Consider the following 18975-nt stretch of genomic DNA (forward strand, 5'->3'; position numbering starts at 1 on the left):
TGTCTATTCAGGTTTTCTGCCCATTTTTTGATTGAGTTGTTAGGCATTGAATTGTTGGAGTCATTTATGTGTTTTGGATATTAACCCCTTGTTTGTATTATTTGCAAATATTTTCTCCCATTCTACAGGGTTTTTTTTTTGAATGGATGGTTTCTTTTACTGTGCAAAAGCTTATAAATTTAATTAGTTTTTATTTATTTTTGCTTTTATTTCTCTTGCTTACAGAGACATATCCATAAAAAAAAAAAAACTGTCATGGTTTATGTCAGAATAAATGTTCTGCCTGTGTATTCTCCTAGGAGTTTTATGGTTTTAGGTCTTAAATTTTGGTCTTCCATCCATTTTGAATTTTTTAATATATGGTATATTCTCATTGTTTTTCATGTAGCTGTCCAGTTTTCCCAGCACAACTTGTTGAAGGGAGTGTCTTTTCTCCATTGTATTTTTTTGCCTCCCTTGTTGCAAATCAATTAATTATTAAATAAGTAGGTTTTTCTGGTCTCTCTATTCTGTTCCATAGTTATATGCCTGTTTTTGTGCTAGTACCATGCTGTTTTGATTGGGAGCGTGGTACCTCCAGCTTTTTTCTTTTGTTTCAAGATTTCTTTGGCAATACAGGGTATTTTGTAGTTATATATGATGATGCCATATGATGATGTAGTTATATATTAAAATGATGCTAATTCTGTGAAAAATGTCATGGGTATTTTGGTAGGGATTGCATTAAATCTGTAGGTAGTTTTGGGTAGTGTGACCATTTTAACAATATGAATTCTTCTAATCCAAGAGCATGTGATATCTTTTCATTTATTTGCATCATCCTCAGTTGTCCTCATCAGTGTTTTATAGTTTTCAGTGTATAGGTCTTTCAACTCCTTGGCTAAGTTTACCCCTGGTATTTCATTGTTTTTGATGTGATTAAAAGTTTTTTTTTTAAGTTTCTCTTTTTGATAATTCATTATTAGCATATAAAAAACCCACCCAATTTCTGTATATTAATCCTGTGTCTTGCAGCTTTCCTGAATTCATTTATTTACTTATTTATTTTGGTGGAGACTTGAGGGTTTTCTATATAGTATTAGTCATTTGCAAATACTGACAGATTTACTTCTTTGCTTTTGATACAGATGTCTTGTATTTCTTGTTTGATTATTGTGGCTAGGACTTTCAGTACCATGTTAAATAAAAGTAGCAAGAGTGGACATCCTTGTTCCTAAATTTAGAGAAAAAGCTTTCAGTTTTTCACCTTTGAGTGTGAGGTTAGCCATGAGTTTGTCATTAATGGCCTTTATTATGTTGAGATATGTTCCCTCTGTACCCACTTTGATGAGAGTTCCTTGTGGTTTGATGCCTTTGTTTAGTAGTTTGCTTGTGTCCCTTTCTTTTTTATCTTTTTGTATATCTGTTGGAAGTCTTTGATTTGTGGTTATCACGGGATTCATATATGTTGACATACAACCATATCTACTTGTTTTAAACCCGTAGTAACTTAAAACCATTTGACTTCAAACACAGTCTAAAAAATCTGTTTTACTCCCCCTTATGTCTTGTGCTTTTGGTGTCATATTTTACATCTTCATGTCTATTTCTTTTTTTTTTTTTCATCTTCATGTCTATTTCTTAACTGTTTATTATAGTTAGAGTTGCTTTTACAGTTCTTTGCTGTTTATCTTTGAACTAGCTTATAAAGTTGTTGATTGCCAGTTCTTTTATATATCTACCATCTATATACTTCTATACCTACATCATTCTATATCTGTCTATATTTTCATCTTCAGTCCTTTTATGCATTTGCCTTTCCTAGTGGGATTTTCCAGAGAAGGCAATGGCAACCCACTCCAGTACTCTTGCTTGGGAAATCCCATGGGCAGAGGAGCCTGGTAGGCTGCAGCCCATGGGGTTGCTAAGAGTCGGACACAACTGAGCGACTTCACTTTCACTTTTCACTTTCATGCATTGGAGAAAAAAATGGCAACCCACTCCAGTGTTCTTGCCTGGAGAATCCCAGAGATGGGGGAGCCTGGTGGGCTGCCATCTTTGGGGTCACACAGAGTCGGACACTGCTGCAGCAGCAGCAGTGGGATTTTCCCCTATCCTGTAGCTTCTTAGTTCTTTTCCACTTAGAGTAGACCCTTTAACAATTCCTTTAGAGTAGGTTTAGTGTTGATGAACTCTCTTAATTTTGCTTGTCTGCAACATTTTTCTCTGTCCTTTGATTCTATTTTTTTTTTTTAATTTTTATTTTTACTTTATTTTACTTTACAATACTGTATTGGTTTTGCCATACATTGACATGAATCCACCACGGGTGTACATGCGATCCCAAACATGAACCCCCCTCCCACCTCCCTCCCCACAGCATCCCTCTGGGTCATCCCCGTGCACCAGCCCCAAGCATGCTGTATCCTGCATCGGACATAGACTGGTGATTCGATTCTTACATGATAGTATACATGTTTCAATGCCATTCTCCCAAATCCTCCCACCCTCTCCCTCTGAGTCCAAAAGTCCGCTATACACATCTGTGTCTTTTTTGCTGTCTTTTCATGAAGCGTTCCATATTTTTAAGAAAGCTGTGGTACATATACACAATGGAGTATTACTCAGCCGTTAAAAAGAATACATTTGAATCAGATCTGATGAGATGGATGAAACTGGAGCCGATTATACAGAGTGAAGTAAGCCAGAAAGAAAAACACCAATACAGTATACTAACACATATATATGGAATTTAGAAAGATGGCAACGTCCTTTGATTCTAAATCGTAACCTTGCTGGGTAGTGTATCTTGGTTGCAGGTTTTTCCCCTTTCAGCACTTTGATATCATGCCACTCTCTTCTGGCTTGCCAAGTTTCTTCACAGAAATCACCTAATAGCCTTATTGGGATTGCCTTGTATATGACTCTTTGTTTTTCTCTTGCTGCCTTCAGAATTCTCCTAATCTTTCACTTCTGTCATTTTAATTTTGTCTCCTGGTGTGAAGATGTTTGGTTCATCATTTTTGGGGTACTCTGTTCTTCTTGTTCCTGGGTCTCTTTCCTTTTTTTTTTTTCTAGTTTGGGATGTTATCAGTTGTAATTTCCAGAAAGATATTTTGTGATACCCTTCTATCTCTCTTATCCTTCTTGGTATGATTGATGGCATCATACAGATGTCTTAAACTCTTTTTGAATGTTTAATTTTTTTCTTTTGCTGTTCCAATTGAGAGATTTCCATTATTCTTCTTCCAGATCACTTATGCATTTTCTATGTCACTCTATTACTCATTCCTTCCAGTGTATTTTTAATTTCAGCTATCAAATTCATTTCTCATTGAGTCTTTTAAATATTTTCTAGTTTCTTGTTGAATTTTCCACTTTGTACATCTATTCTTTTCCCTAGTTCAGTTAAGATTGTTGTTACTAATGCTTTGAATTCCTTATCTGATAATGTGTTTATTTCTGTTGATACTATTTTGTGTATCTTATCTTGCTCTTTCAGTGGAGAGCAGTTCCTCTGCCTCTTCATTTTGATTAACTTTCACTGCCTCAATAACCTCAAGTGAAAGTTACCTGGTGTGGTCTTGAAGGGGTGTTCTTAACATGGGTGTGTTCCTGTACACACTGCATGTTCCCAGTGCCTTCGGTGGGAGAGCTGGATTTGACAAGGACACGTGTCACTTCTTTCTTCAGCATATGCAGGCAGCTTTCACCTTGGTAGTGGGTGGAACTGGATTGAGGGGCTAGAGCTGGAGCTGAGTGTGAGGCAGGACTTTGTCTCTATTCAGTGCCCATCTCCAGCCTGTGAGAGTTAGGGTCTGATTCCAAGTTGCTGAAGCAGGGAAGCCTTGAGTTTCAGGCCCTACTTGGCTCTGTTCTTTTTAAGTATGCTTTCCCCTCCTCATACCTGGACACTTATCTCAGAAATGGGGGGTGCTAAAGCAAATGGAATGGAGAGCATCCTGGGTGTTCTTTGGAAGGACTGATGCTAAAGCTGAAACTCCAGTACTTTGGCCACCTCATGCAAAGAGTTGACTCATTGGAAAAGACTCTGATGCTGGGAGGGATTGGGGGCAGGAGGAGAAGGGGATGACAAGGATGAGATGGCTGGATGGCATCACCGACTCGATGGACATGAGTTTGAGTGAATTCCGGGAGATGGTGATGGACAGGGAGGCCTGGAATGATGCAATTCATGGGGTCGCAAAGAGTTGGACACAAGTGAGCTACTGAACTGAAAGCAAATGGGGTCTGTGCTGAGTCTCAGGTCATTTTGGCCACAGAGGTCTGAGCGGTCTCGATGTGATGCCTGTCCAGGTGCCCACAATTATTTGATACACTTGTGTGTGTCCCTTGGTCCCTCACAGCAGATCACTGTCCTCGGCCTCTGCCACCCCCAGCCTGTGGTGGAGTCACACTGCAAGGCCTATAGGGCCTGGATAGATGCTCAGGATGTATGGGGTTGAGCTCTGGGGTCATGGCTGCTGTTAGAGATCTTGGCTGCTTGAGTGAGAGTCAATAATGACTGCTACTGCCCCTCAGGTTCCCTCTGGGACCAGTTACTTCTTCAACCCATGATTAAGTCTTCTCCCTAGTCATGACTGCCTCAGATCCTGTGCTGTGCTGTGCTGTCAAGTGTGTGGGGCTGGTGTATTTGCTTGGCTCGGGTTGTGCACTAAGGCCTTCATGAGAAACCCAGCAGCTGCTAAGGTAGATCTCTCTCTGCCCTTCTGTGTGGGCAAGCCAGCCCAAACACAATCCTCATGAGCAGACTCCAGGCTTCTCACAGCCCTCCTCTTAGTTCGTAGTGGACTAGTCTTCCTAGTCCTCCTCCTAGTCCAAGCAGCCAAGGGGCTCATCTTCCCCATGTAGAATCCCTGAACTGGCATGCCTGCTCTGTGGCTCTGATCACTCACTCTCCAGGAAGTGTGTCTGCTCATGCAATCTCCCTTTTCCTATGAGTCTCATCCCAGGAGCATAGGTCCTGATCTAATCACGTTTCTTTTCCTTCCCAATTCTTTGTGCATCTTTGTTGTGTGCCTTAGGTGTTTAGCAGTCCTTCTACCTGTTCCAGTTAGTTTTCAGTGAGGATTGAAGGTGTATGTATTTTGATGTGTTTGTGATGCGGTATGGGTGGAATGGAAGCAGAGCTCCACATCTTCTTGCTCCACCATGTTGATCCAGTCTGGGATTTTTCTTTTGCCATTTTGCTTATTTAATTAAAACTTTTTTCTTCCAGGCATTTTATATCTTGTCTTTGCTTTTATATCATGATTAAAATCCTTGACTTCTTTGGCGTTCTTGTTATGTCCTTATTTTAAGGAACTAGCGATGACTTAGCAGCAGCAGTGTTAACTTGGAGGTCAGGCATGGGCCTGAAGCTCCAATATAGTCCCCTAAAGTTGGGAATTTATGCAAATTTGAACCAGAGGAGTCTCACAAGTAATTTTCTCTACCAATGAGATAAATGAAGGACTGATAGAGGACATTGTGCTACTTCCTTGATGTTGAATAAAGCTCAAGTCTATTTTAATGCAATAAATTGAGTTTGCAAAACCACAATATTTGATCTTAAAGGCAACTACTCTGTCATCTTGATGCCTTTCCTGTCTCTACTTGCAGCTGCTAGCATTATTCCTTCCACTTAAAGATCCACTTAAAATCTTTACTTCTTGCTCTTTGGCTCTCTTTCTTTCTCTGTCTCTCTCACATATACACACACACACACAAATGGTGAGAACATTTGTATACAAAAGACTTTAATTTCTTCATCTTTCCAGTATCTCAATCCCATATATTTGTCTTTGATATTTTTGCAAGTATGTTCAGATTTATACACAACCTGCACATTATAGTTTCTGTACATTTGATTTCTGAGTCAGAACACCACATGTGAGCTGGCTCATGCAAGTGGAAATTGTCCTTGACTGTAAGGAAAAAGTTTTTTGAGAACTCATTTTGGTCCCCAGGAAAATGAACTCAACTGTCAGTTCTCCAATACAATGTTTGAAATGACTTTTTAAAATGAGTGTTTAATATGGAAAGCTGTAAGCTTGGTTAAGGAGAACCAAAACCATACTGAACTAACTAAATCAACCACATCCTGTTTTAAATCTTTTTGTTGTTGTACCTAAATATTTATAGGTGTATTCATGAGAAATTTGCTTGAGCTATTTCTCACTCTTCCTTCTCATAGCATACCTACTTTTTTCAGCATAAGAATATTTTCTGCTAAGTGTCATAGCAAGTAAATAGCACTCTAGCAGTTCCCATGTTTGCATGTTACATGGCCAACAGTGCACAAAGATTGGTTGCAGACTTAGTCCTATTTAAAATTTCATGGAGAAGAGTATCTGATTGGTGCACCTTTGTCAGGTATCCAGGTATGGTCTGATAATCTCTAGCCAAGGCAATAGGTACCCATCTGTGTGGATTGGAGAAAAATAGCATGTAATTATAGCCTGGCAGAACCCCCAATAGTAGATACTATTTATCTGTGAAAAGTAAAAGTGTTAGTTGCTCAGTTGTGTCCAAATCTTTGCAACCCCATGGACTGTGGCCGGCCAGGTGCCTCTTTCCATGGAATCCTCCAGGCAAGAATACTGGAATGGGTAGCCATTCCCTTCTTCAGAGGATCTTCCTGACCCAGGGATCAAATCCAGGTCTCCCACATTGCAGGTAGATTCTTTAGCATCTGAGCCACAAACAGTAAATTTTAAACATATAGATAAAATATTGACATGGTTATTGTGCTAATTAACAATCTGTTCCTACTATCAGTGGATTAAATTCTTATCTAGAGCAGTTTCTCTTCCTGATTTTTCTGTCTCTTATATTTTCCATGTGAACTGTTGTGTTTTTCTTTAATACTTTTGCTTCTTTCATTGGCCATTGTAGTTCTATTACTTTCCACAGGATGCATCCCAATTGATATGCAGAAAACCCCGTTCAAAATGGCTTGCAAAATGAGGAGACATTATCTTACCCAATAAGATGAGCCAACACAAAGTCTAAGATTTGTCAAATCAGAATCATCTGAGTCAAGTGTCTTCTGCAGTGTCAGCATTACTAACAATTTCAAAGATGCAGGCAAAAGGGAGGATTAGACAAATACAGTGGAAGTCTGTGACTCCTTTCTGCATTCAGTGAAAGAGGAAGTGTCAAGTGAGGGTCATGCTTTATCTGACAAGCTTTATATGACATATCTCCATTTTTAGACCCTGGTTTAAGTAATATTTTTAAGTAAGTCATGCCTCATAATTCCATAGATTATGGGTTAATGATAAGGATTATGGATAATCCTTATCCATGGACATCCTGCATGGTAGCTTTATAGATGTTAGGGCTCTTTATCATAGCAAATAGCGTTTGATCTTTTTTTTTTTTTTTTGTAATATGTTTTCCCATATCCTTTCCTTTTTTGAAAATTATTTTTATTGATTTATTTTTGGGTGCTCTGGGTCTTTGTTGCTATGTGGTCTTTTTTCTAGTTGTAACAAGTACGGGCTACTCTCTAGTTGTAGGATGCAGGCTTCTCATTGTGGTGGCTTCTCTTGTTGGGAAGCATGGGCTCTAAGGTGTGCAGGCTTCAGTGGTTGCAGCACACGAGTTGAGTAGTTGCAGCTCCCGGGCTCAAGAGCACAGATTGAGTAGTTGTGGGACACAGGCTTATTTGACCTGCAGCATGTGGGATCTTCCCGACCCAGGGATTGAACCCATGTCTCCTGCATTGGCAGGTGGCTACTTAATGACTGAGCCAGCAAGGAAGCCACCCATTAGATTTTTTAAAGGAAGCCTAGTTATTAGCATATTTACAAGGAAAACAAACTGTGTCACCTGCCTTCTTTATCTAGAAGCATTCCCTTAGTAAAAGGAGGGAATGGGTAATAGACTGGCTGTTTTAGATGACTCTGTGCTAACTGGGCCTGCAAAATCATGTGGCATATTATTAATTGGTTTATTCAAGGGCTCAGAGACACCATAAAGAGCTGATATTTCTCATTCTTTGTAGTCCTTCCTTGCTTTCCTCCTTCCTTCTTTCTGAAATGCTTTTAGTACTGTTTTTTTTTTTTTTGGTCTCTAGGCTTGTTTCCCATATTTACAAAATGGTTGCCATAAATCCAAGCATCATATCTGCACACAAGATTTTGGAGGCCAGAATGTAAAGGAGACCATCCTCAGGAGTTCCCCACCAGACAGTCTTGTGTTTCTTTTATTGTAAGTTTATTACATGCCTAAGTATATCACATTTCCCTAAACTAATAATGGAGAAGGGAGTGTAATTGTCACCAAGTCCATGGTCACTCTGCTCACTGCATGACAGACCAATGAGTCTACAGAGGAGGCATTTAGGCAAGGAATATGACTTTATTTAGAAAGCCACCTGGCAGTGAAGATTGCAGACTAATGTCTCAAAACAACCATCTAATTGGAGTCTGGATACCAGGTTCTTTTATAGAACAGAGAGCAGGGAAGGTGAGGGAGTAAAGTAAAAAAAAAAAAAAAAAAACAAACAAACAAAAAAAACATTAATCTTACAAATATCTTCTGGAGTGGCCAACCTGTGAGGGGTGAGGAGATGTATTAATTTCTTCCTTCCTGTAGTCATCCACTGGTGTTTACATCCTGAACAAAGTCATTTTTGTTTTAACATTTAGGCAGAGGGGCAGAGTTCCAAGTCAGGCCATTATATATGATTATAATAACAAAAGCAATGGACAACAAAGGTTAAAGTCATAGAAACAGATCCAACATGGAGTCAAAATCGCCTCTTCCCTGTTACATAAGTATCGTAATCGGAATGGACCAAAACATTCACCCCTGAAGGAGAGGCCTGGATTCTTCTCTAGAAGAAGTTGATAATACCTAAACAAATTCTGGTTCTCATTAAGAAACAGTGGTGAGGGATGAACATAGTTTCTGAGTAGTTGGCCAAGAATGTCTCTATAGTCTTTTTAAGTTCTATCACCTGCAGATATGCCAGTTGAATCTAGCTCTGAAACTATATCTACAATGGCTAAAAAGCACATTTTCTAAGTGGTCGCTAAGAGTTTGAACTTTGGCCTCTAAATAGTAGAGTGACTGTTTTTAATGTTACTGACATTTTTATTTCTGTCATCTCTCCTACAAGAGGTTATTTAACACAGAAATGCATTTCTCATAAATAATACTTTAAAAATCAAAATATGATAGTTTACTTTGTGAAATAACTTGCATCAGACTGCCCTCTGTGGTAGTTGTGGAGAAATAATTTTTTCTTAATTCAGTGACTCTAATATTGGAATGCAGAAAATTAGGACAAGTAAATGGGTTAAGTAGTATTTTCTGGGCCTAGGGGTCTGCCTTTTTAACAGGCACCCCTGGAGATGCTGGAGTATATATGTTCTTTAGACCAGTTTTGAAAAACACTATTAATATGCTTGGGATGAAGAAATCAATCTTCCAGGTCTGAGTGCTACTTGGAAATATTGATTCTTCTTACCCAAGAGCCTTTGCTTCTGAAGTGGTTTTTCTTCCATTACAAATATTATCTTTGAACATTTCAGTCCCTAAGTCATTCCTCATCAACAGGATCATTGTAGGAGTACATTTAAAATGAAATAGGCAGTGCATATGGGGTTCTACAGAAATAGTCACAAGGATTTTATAGTTACCTTCCCAGACTTTTAAATGCGTATCTGGGGTCTCCCTCCTCCCTTATTGTGCAGCTCACTTTTAAAAAACATCATTGAAGTATAGTGGATTTACAACATAGTTAATTTCTTCTACTCAGCACACTGACTCGTGTGACACACACACACATATATATATATATTCAGTTATACATACATACATTATCAGTTCAGTTGCTCAGACATGTCTAGCTCTTTGCAACCACATGGACTGTAGCACACTAGGCTTCCCTGTCCAACATACATTATATATACATATATATATCCAACATATATATATATGTCCTATGTTTGACATATATATATATATATATATGTTCTTTTCCATATCCTTTTCTGTTATGATTTGTCAGAAGATACTGAGTATAGTTTCCTGTGCTATACAGTAGGACCTTGCTGTTTATCCATCATATATATAATAGTTTGCATCTGCTATTCTCAAACTCCCAGTCCCTCCCCTGCAGCTCATTTCTTGACTGAGGAAGAATATGGTAAGAAAATAGTTGTTAGACATCCATCAAACTGTGTGTTAGCTATACTTCTTGGTTTTTCTTTTTAGATCATAACTAGAATCAAATGCAGCCACCCTTCATATAGAAAGAGTATGTGACTGACAATAACTTGATTTTGGAGAGGCATCAAAATACTCTTGTCCATCTTCTTCATTTCTGAGCTCAAACCTTTAAAAAGTCAACTCCCCTATGATCAATTTAGTAGATGCACACTCCCAGTACATGTTCTGTGATGTTCATTCTTCTCTTTTCCTACTGTCTTCCTGACATACTCTTAGTGTACTTGATGAATATGTCATTACTTTAACTTTCTTACATTAGAACTCCTAGGAGGTAATATATTTGTGTGTAAAACATTGTGCCTAAAACATTGCCCTGGAAAACATTTAAGTGATGTGAAAAATTGTTATGATCATACCTACCTCCCTAACATGCGTCACTAATGAAAAGCCTAATGCGTTCCTAACACCAAGCCATACGTTACCTAGAAGAATCTAAAAAACAGAATCTCTATACATATCAAGGAGTTACATAGCCACTGATTAAATCATACCTGATATTTATAGTACATATTTATATAGGTGTATATATTACAAACATAATATAGTATGTGTAATATCAAGGTACATATATAATATGCACACATACTATATGTTGTTACATATTGTATGTATCAGTTCAGTTCAGTCGCTGTCATTTCTGACTCTTTGTGACTCCAAGCACTGCAGCACACCAGGCTTCCCTATCCATCACCAACTCCTGAAGCTTGCTCAAACTCATGTCCATCGGGTCAGTGATGCCATCCAACCATCTTATCCTCTGTTGTCCCCTTCTCCTCCTGCCTTCAATCTTTCCCAGCATCACGTTCTTTTCAAATAAGTCAGCTCTTCACGTCAGGTGGCCAAAGTATTGGAGTTTCAGCTTCAACATCAGTCCTTCCATGAATATTCAGGACTGATTTCCTTTAGGATGGACTGGTTTGATCTCTTTACAGTCCACGGGACTCTCAAGAGTCTTCTCTAACACCACAGTTCAAATGCATCACTTCTTCAGTGCTCAGCTTTCTTTACAGTCCAACTCTCACATCCATACATGACTACTGGGAAAACCATAGCTTTGACTAGACAGATCTTTGTTTTATATATATATATATATATATATATATATATATATATAATTTGATATGTATATATACATATACACTATTTTTTCTATTGAAGTATATTTTACAATGTTGTGTTAGTTTCTGCTGTATAGCAAAGTGGTTCAGTTATATATATATAAGCTATATTGTGTATATATATGTATGCATGTGTGTGTATGCTTTGTGTGTATGTGAGTTTCTGTTTTTAAAATCTTCCTTCTACCTTGGCCTTTGCCTCCAATTGGCCTACAATGTTTTGCTGTTTCTCAACACAAATTGTGTTATTTTCCAACATTTTAAAACTGCATGTTTTCATAAAACTTAAATTTCTGGCTCTTCTTGAAAAGTTGAAACAGTTGGCATATTGGTCCTTCCTTTCACACTGTTAGACTTGAATGGAGCTATTTCCCTGCAGCTCTCTTCAAACTGGGGAAACGTGGGTTTGTCCTTGACAGTTTCTACCACTTCCTGTACTCTCTCCACTCTAAAGTAGACTGTTCATCATCACACATTCAATTCAGTCATGTCCGACTCTGCAACCCCATGAATTGCAGCATGCCAGGACTCCCTGTCCATCACCAGCTCCCGGAGTTCACCCAAACCCATGTCCATCGAGTCGGTGATGCCATCTAACCATCTCATCCTCTGTCATCCCCTTCTCCTCCTGCCCTCAATCTTATTGTGTGTATTATGCCAAGGTGTTCCAATCTTTTTGTAACTGACACCTGTAGATTCCAACTTCTGGACTATGAGAAAACAGATGCAGTGAATTGCACTTGGCCTATGTTGCCTAAACAGTACATTCTGTTAACAACATGAACTTTGAATGTACACTTGGTTTAGCTATAAGTTCCAGCTCTGCCACTTACTAGCACTGTGATCTATAACAGCTTTAAAGGCTACATTAAAAAAAATTGAGTTTGCAGCAGAAGTTAACTTTATTAGTTGATGTTCCCCGTAAAATGGGGTTAAAAATAGAGAGAAAGGAAAGGAAGGAGTGGAGGAGGGAGAGAAAGAAGGCACTGAAGGGGGAAGGGAAAGAATGTAAGGAATTGGTTTATCAGCGATGGCTACTGACAACTCCCAAGAAATGCAATTGGCAGGTGAGACCCAGGAGAACAAGTGGCACATTCCAGTTTGAAAGCTGACAGGCTCCAGATACCTCCCCCACCTTCTTCTCAGTTTAATTCTGAAGACCAGAAAAGAGGAATGTCTAGTTCATGTAATCAGGCAAGAGGAGTTTCCTCTTACTCAGCCTTTTGTGCTAATAAGGTCTTTCTTCAACTGATTGGATGAGTCCCACCCACACTGAGGAGGACAATCTTTTTTATTCACTTGGTGATTCATTGTTAATCTCATCCACAAAAATCGTTATGCACAACCAGAGTAGTTTGGCTAAATGTCTAGGTACTCTTGGCCCAGTCAAGTTTATAGATGAAATTAGCTGTCATATTAAACAGTTTTTGAAAGAATAAATGAGATAATGCATGGAAAGCACTTTAGTACAATGCCTAACAAATAGTATAATTTAAATGAATATTATTTCATGATTACTAATATCATAAATTTCCCTAGTATTTCAACTTTTACCTGCCTGGATGTACTTTCTGATTTCCTTATCCTTGAACACTGCAAGGGTTTGGGGCACTAACCCCTGGCACAGTTGAAAATTCACAGGTAACTTTATAGTCAGCCCTCCATATCTAGGTTTCCACATCCATGGCTTGTATACAACTGTCCTATGTATGTATCAAAAGTGCATGAAAGTGGACCCATGCAGTTCAAACCTGTGTTGTTCAAGGATCAACTTATACTTTGCTTGAAATCTCATCAAAGGAGAAGACAGACCTTTAGGTATGGGTGTGGATGAGAAAGGAAATGGAAGAAAACAAGCCTGTGCTGAGTCCCTTCCTATTGTATTCAGTGTAATATTTCTCTATTTGATTTCACTCAAAATCTTTCAGAAGTGAACATCATTCATCACATTCATTTCACAAGTAAATATACTCAATCTCAGGTAATCAAGCCAATTCAAACAGCAAACTAGTGAATAAAGTGGGTTTCCAACATACGTCGTTCTGATGCTAAAACTTGTATTTGTTCCCATCTAGGGAAATGCCTCTTGATTCTTTGCCACACGTACTCTGGAATATGAGTACATGTATAATAACGTCTCAGAATCACTAAGGAGTTATCAAAGCTGAGATTCCCAGTTTGTACTTACACAGATTTTTTTACTAAGTCTACCACATGCACATTCTAAGAGGAAAGCTATTTAGTTGCATTTTCTCTGAGATAACGCTAAGTTTGTCTGAAGAGCCAGGAGGACAACTTTATTTCCAGAACTCAGTACTCTTCCTCCAATCGCAGGCAGACAGAAAATAGAACTATTTTCTACAGAACTACTGTAGAAAATACTGAAACGTCGGATGAGAACAAAGAAAGGATCCCAGGGATATCCACAGCTTCATATTAAATGCTTCTCATAAACATTGCCTTAAATTTTTAATGAAAGCCAAATAGAAATGCTTCATTTGTCGCAAGAGAGGTAGTTTATGTGTTCATCAGTGGTATTTTAGTCAATAGTACAGAACAGTACAGAACAATAGCAATGACCAAAAAAGCAAAAGTATTTTGGGGAAATATGAGCTGTTTAACATGATTTGTAAATGTATATTCATATCTTGATGGTGTTAAGAATCCAAGACAATGTTAAATTTTAGTTTTGCTTATTTTTCAATCATTGTTTTAGGGACAATGTAGCATACTACTTAGTGGAATGCAAAGTTACATACATATCGGGACTCTAAGCTAAGCTAAGTCACTTCAGTCATGTCCGACTCTGTGCAACCCCATAGACGGCAGCCCAGCAGGCTCCCCCGTCCCTGGGATTCTCCAGGCAAGAGCACTGGAGTGGGTTGCCATTTCCTTCTCCAGTGCATGAAAGTGAAAAATGAAAGTGAAGTCGCTCAGTCATGTCTGAATCTTAGCGACCCCATGGACTGCAGCCTACGAGGCTCCTCCATCATGGGATTTTCCAGGCAAGAGTACTGGAGTGGGGTGCCATTGCCTTCTCCTATCGGGACTCTAATAGTACTAAAATTAGGATAATTAGGCCTGAGATCGAAAATTGCAAATTTTCTAGTTGTTGCAGAAATATGCTGTTAAATCATAGGAAGTACACTAAAAAAGTGATGAGCTATTCCTAGATAACCTAGTACATAGGTTGTGACTTCTCTGCAACTCATTTCATTTTCTTCTTTTTAAAATTGGAGACAGTATATTTCATAGCATTTGTGAGAGTTGAGTAAAGTAAGTTAATAATTAAAGTTGATATTGAGCAAGGAATTTTGGCCATCAGTTGTCTCACATAGTCTTATACAACTAAGAAAGATTAAATAGCTTGTACAAGTTCATATGGTTAAGAAGCATGAAGCAGGAATCAAACCTGAGCAGTCTGATTCAAGAATATGTACTTATGAGCTGTGTCTTGCACTTCTGGCTATGACTGATAGGTAAACGCATGAAAAACTACACAGTACATAAAGGTTGTTGACGGTTGTTATCAAAAATCTTTTAAATACATATTTTCTTAGAATAAAAAGCTTTTACTAAAGCAATAGAAAAATACATTGTAGTTTCCCATTGATTCACTTATCTGTATTCATATCATATCAGAACAGAAAGGTCAGTTTCCCTTGATTTGTTCTTACAGAATCCATTGCTCCCTTCTCTAAAGTCACGCAAAGTATTTATTCCAAATATTGCTCCATGTTGGATTAAGTGGTCCTTCCACATTTCTTTTACTGTAAAAGCTGAAAAACTTTTTTGACTTTAGAATTAATGCTTGATGAAATATTCATGATTTCATATAGATTACCAATAATGAGTTTACAGTAATGTTTGGTAGTTCTTCTGTGCCGTGAGATTGGATTAGTGAAGACCTGGACATCTGGTCTTATTGAAAGAAGATGAGTGTTCTTCCTTTGATAACTTGTTAACTACCTTCACTTAATTTTGTATGTTCTGGGCTCTAGAATTTGATGATTGCTCTCTCTAAGTGATAATAGGTAAGCCACATAAGGATTGACAACTCATCATCTCTGCTGTTAAATAGAATTTATTAATAACTCTTTTGGAAGTTTAAGCTAGGACTTTCATATTCATCTCCCTGCTTGATACATTCTCTTTTGTCATGCCACTCTAGAGTGCCCAATCACTTTGTATGTTTACATTTTTTGGTGCTTATTTCCATAGTATATTTACTCCATTATTCCCATTTATTTTAGGTCATTGTCTCTACCTCCTTTTGGCTGTCTCTTAGAATTTTAGCTAATAAGTAATCTGAAAATAGTTATATTGTTTTCTACAGATGATTCTTTTTCCTCCATGGGACCTTGTTTCAATATGCCACTAAAAATGAACTCAGCATTTTACATTGTTCTGGAGGTAGGAAATTTTTTTTTTCCCAGAGTCCTTATTCATACTTCTACACTGCCTATCCATGCTTGCAAATCGATATTTTATCTGACTTTCTACTGAATGTGCTTTCCTAATATTTAATAGCATATATCTACTTCTAGCATTTCATTTCTTTTTAACACAGCTTTACAAGCTTCCTACAACGTTCATGCTGTCTACCAGCTTTTGTTGTTTAAATCAGAATTAATTTGAATCTAGACATTCTCTTTGTTGCTTCCCTTAGCATCTAAGTTGGAATTCTAGCAAAATCAGCAAGAACTCCTCATAAACTCTCATTTTGGCCAAATGACGTTTCTGTTGTATGTAAATAAACATAAAATCCCTAACTTATGCAGGTACTGAGATTAAGGTGTACTGAGGGCTAGGTAGCACTGTTCAACAGCCTTGTAATAATTACAGTAGTATATTACATACATCTGTTTCTTACCATGAAAGTTCATGATGAAATACTGTGAAACCAATTCTGCATTTTATGTGCACCCCCCACTCCCCCCACCATGTTGTCATGATCCAAGGCTAAACTTCAAATTATTCAGAGTAGCCATACTGAAAACATATTCTGTGGAATATTAATTCTGAAAATATTTCTTCACAAACAGTCTTTACAAACTGGTAGAAAACTCCTAGTTGAGGTCACTTCAGCACTGGTTGTCTTTTCTGCTGATGGATGATGGAGACTTTTCTGAGTTCATTTGAAATACTATAAGTAACCAATATACACTGAATTAGTGGAACATGCTTTTGAACTGTGGTGTTGGGGAAGACTCTTGAGAGTCCCTTGGACTACAAGATCATCAAACTAGTCCATCCTAAAGGAAATCAGTCCTGAATATTCACTGGAAGGACTGATGCTGAAGCTGAAACTCCAATACTTTGGCCACCTGATGCGAATAACTGACTTATTTGAAAAGACCCTGATGCTGGGAAAGATTGAATTTGGGAGGAGAAGGGGACAACAGAGGATGAGATGGTTGGATGGCATCACTGACTCAATGGGCATGAGTTTGAGCAAGCTCCAGAAGTTGGTGATGGACAGGGAAGCTTGGTGTGCTGTAATCCATGGGTTTGCAAAGAGTCGGACATACTGAGCGACTGAACTGAACCAATACTGTTGATATCAGTTCTAGAACTACAGTGTAAATCCTGAGTCTAAAAGCTTCAGAAGCTTCTCAGATCATGTGAAAGTCACCTGTACGTAATATTCCTTTGTCCCAAGGAAGCTACTAGGTTTCTCCTGAGGTTCTCTATCTACGGCCATATAAATTGGAAACAACTGTATCATGTGTGGTCATGTACATGCATGTACATGCATGTCTTGCTACTCTAAAACCCTCCCTACAGGGAGCACATATTAAATCAATGTAAGAAACAGTATGTTTATAAATATCTGGCTGTCCAGAGTTGGATTTAGGATTTCTCTCTTTGCTTTGCATGTGTGCTCAGTTGTTCAACTGTGTCCCACCCTTTGGGACCCTATAGACTATAGCCCACCAGGTTGCTCTGTGCATGGAATTTTCCAGGCAATAAAACTGGAGTTGATTGCCATTTCCTTCTCCAGTTCATCTTCCTGACCCAGGGAGCAAACCTATGTCTCTGCCCTCTCCTGCATTAGCAGGCCAGTTCTTGACCACTGCACTACCTCAGAAGCCCCTCTTTGATTTACTCATTTCAGTAATTTGCTAGGAAGTCCTTATTAGCATTTTCTGTTATTCACAAAACATATTCTTGAAGCTTTTCTATTTTAAATTAGTCTTGTTTTTTAAACTCAGATTCAACTTCAGTTTTAAGATTTAAATAACTTTTAAAGAGATGCACAAAAACTGATGGCATTTACAGCTATTTCAGAAAAAAAAAGCTGAAATTTTGAATAGTTGACTTTTTTCTTCTGACTGAAGCAGATTCTTTTGAAGTTTTGTAAAATATATTGTTTGTGTTTAAGTATTTAAAAAATTGGACCCTCAGTTTTTTGGCTTTCAACAGAATATAACCTAACAAAATTTTTGAAGTCTGCTAAGACACCTCTAAAATCTTACTTAGTTTGTGCTTCATACTCTTTTGTGACATATTTTCAAATGGAAAAATGTTATGTGAATGTATTTTCTCAAATATTATTCAATAGTAGCATTGTAATCCTTATTTTTGTGATATTTCCAGCTGTTAGCATTTTAATGAAATTTATATTGGCTTCCCTTAATACTGAAATTAAAGTCTGGTTTGCATTTTTAATTGAATTTGACTGGTGTCATAATTAATGTTTATCTGAGCATCCACAGGTTTATACGACCATAATCTCTCATCTGTTGGAGAATTATGATCATTTATCTTAAAATACTTCTGAGAGTTTAGCAGTAAGCACTTGAACCTGAAATGATTTTCTCAAGTTTGCTCAGTCTGTCAGTTATGGAACAAGGTCTCACACCCTGGGTCTCTTAGCCCCTGCTCTAGTCAACCTGTCCATTGTACTATTTAACATTGTTGAAATTAAAGGCTTACTATTTGTTAGATTAAAATTTATGGAATAAAACCTGCATTTTAGTAAGTCAGGTGAGTTAGCAACTTGACATCTTATATGAATGGGTTAGTTTTCAGTTTTCATTTTGTTCCTGAAATCATTTTATAGAGAAAGCAGAATTGGTGGTGAACACTAGCCCCTTTTGAGTATTCTGATTAATTGTGCTTGCTTTTCATTCTTTCTTGTGAAATCAAAATGGTAGTATTGTACAGTTTGCCCTGAGATAAATGTTCCTTAGTTGCAAGGGGAATGAGATCATTGTAATGATCCTAGTTTGCTAATAAGAAAAAGTATTTAGTGCATGCAGGAGGAAAAAAGTGTTAACACATTGGATTATGCTGGATTGTGGTGATCATGTTTTGATTGAGTCTTTCAGTTTAAATACTTTCTTTTGGTAGTTGAGTTTTTAAAATAGTTTCATCAGCTAAAAATGAAGGAAAACTAGAAATTCAGAGTTGCAACTACCTTATTCACTGTGAATTTGGAAATGTATTAATATTAATTGGTTCTTCATTGGTGGTTTTTTTAATGCCTAAGCAAATACATATATGTAGTATCTCAGGATATAATTACTTTACAAATTTAAATTATTTATATTCAATTGCTTGTCTTAACTGTGTGATGTTCTAAAGAACCTATTAATATATTATGCATAGTACATTAAGCATGAATACA

Source organism: Capricornis sumatraensis, chromosome X, assembly GCF_032405125.1.
Source record: "Capricornis sumatraensis isolate serow.1 chromosome X, serow.2, whole genome shotgun sequence".
Classification (NCBI taxonomy): domain Eukaryota; kingdom Metazoa; phylum Chordata; class Mammalia; order Artiodactyla; family Bovidae; genus Capricornis; species Capricornis sumatraensis.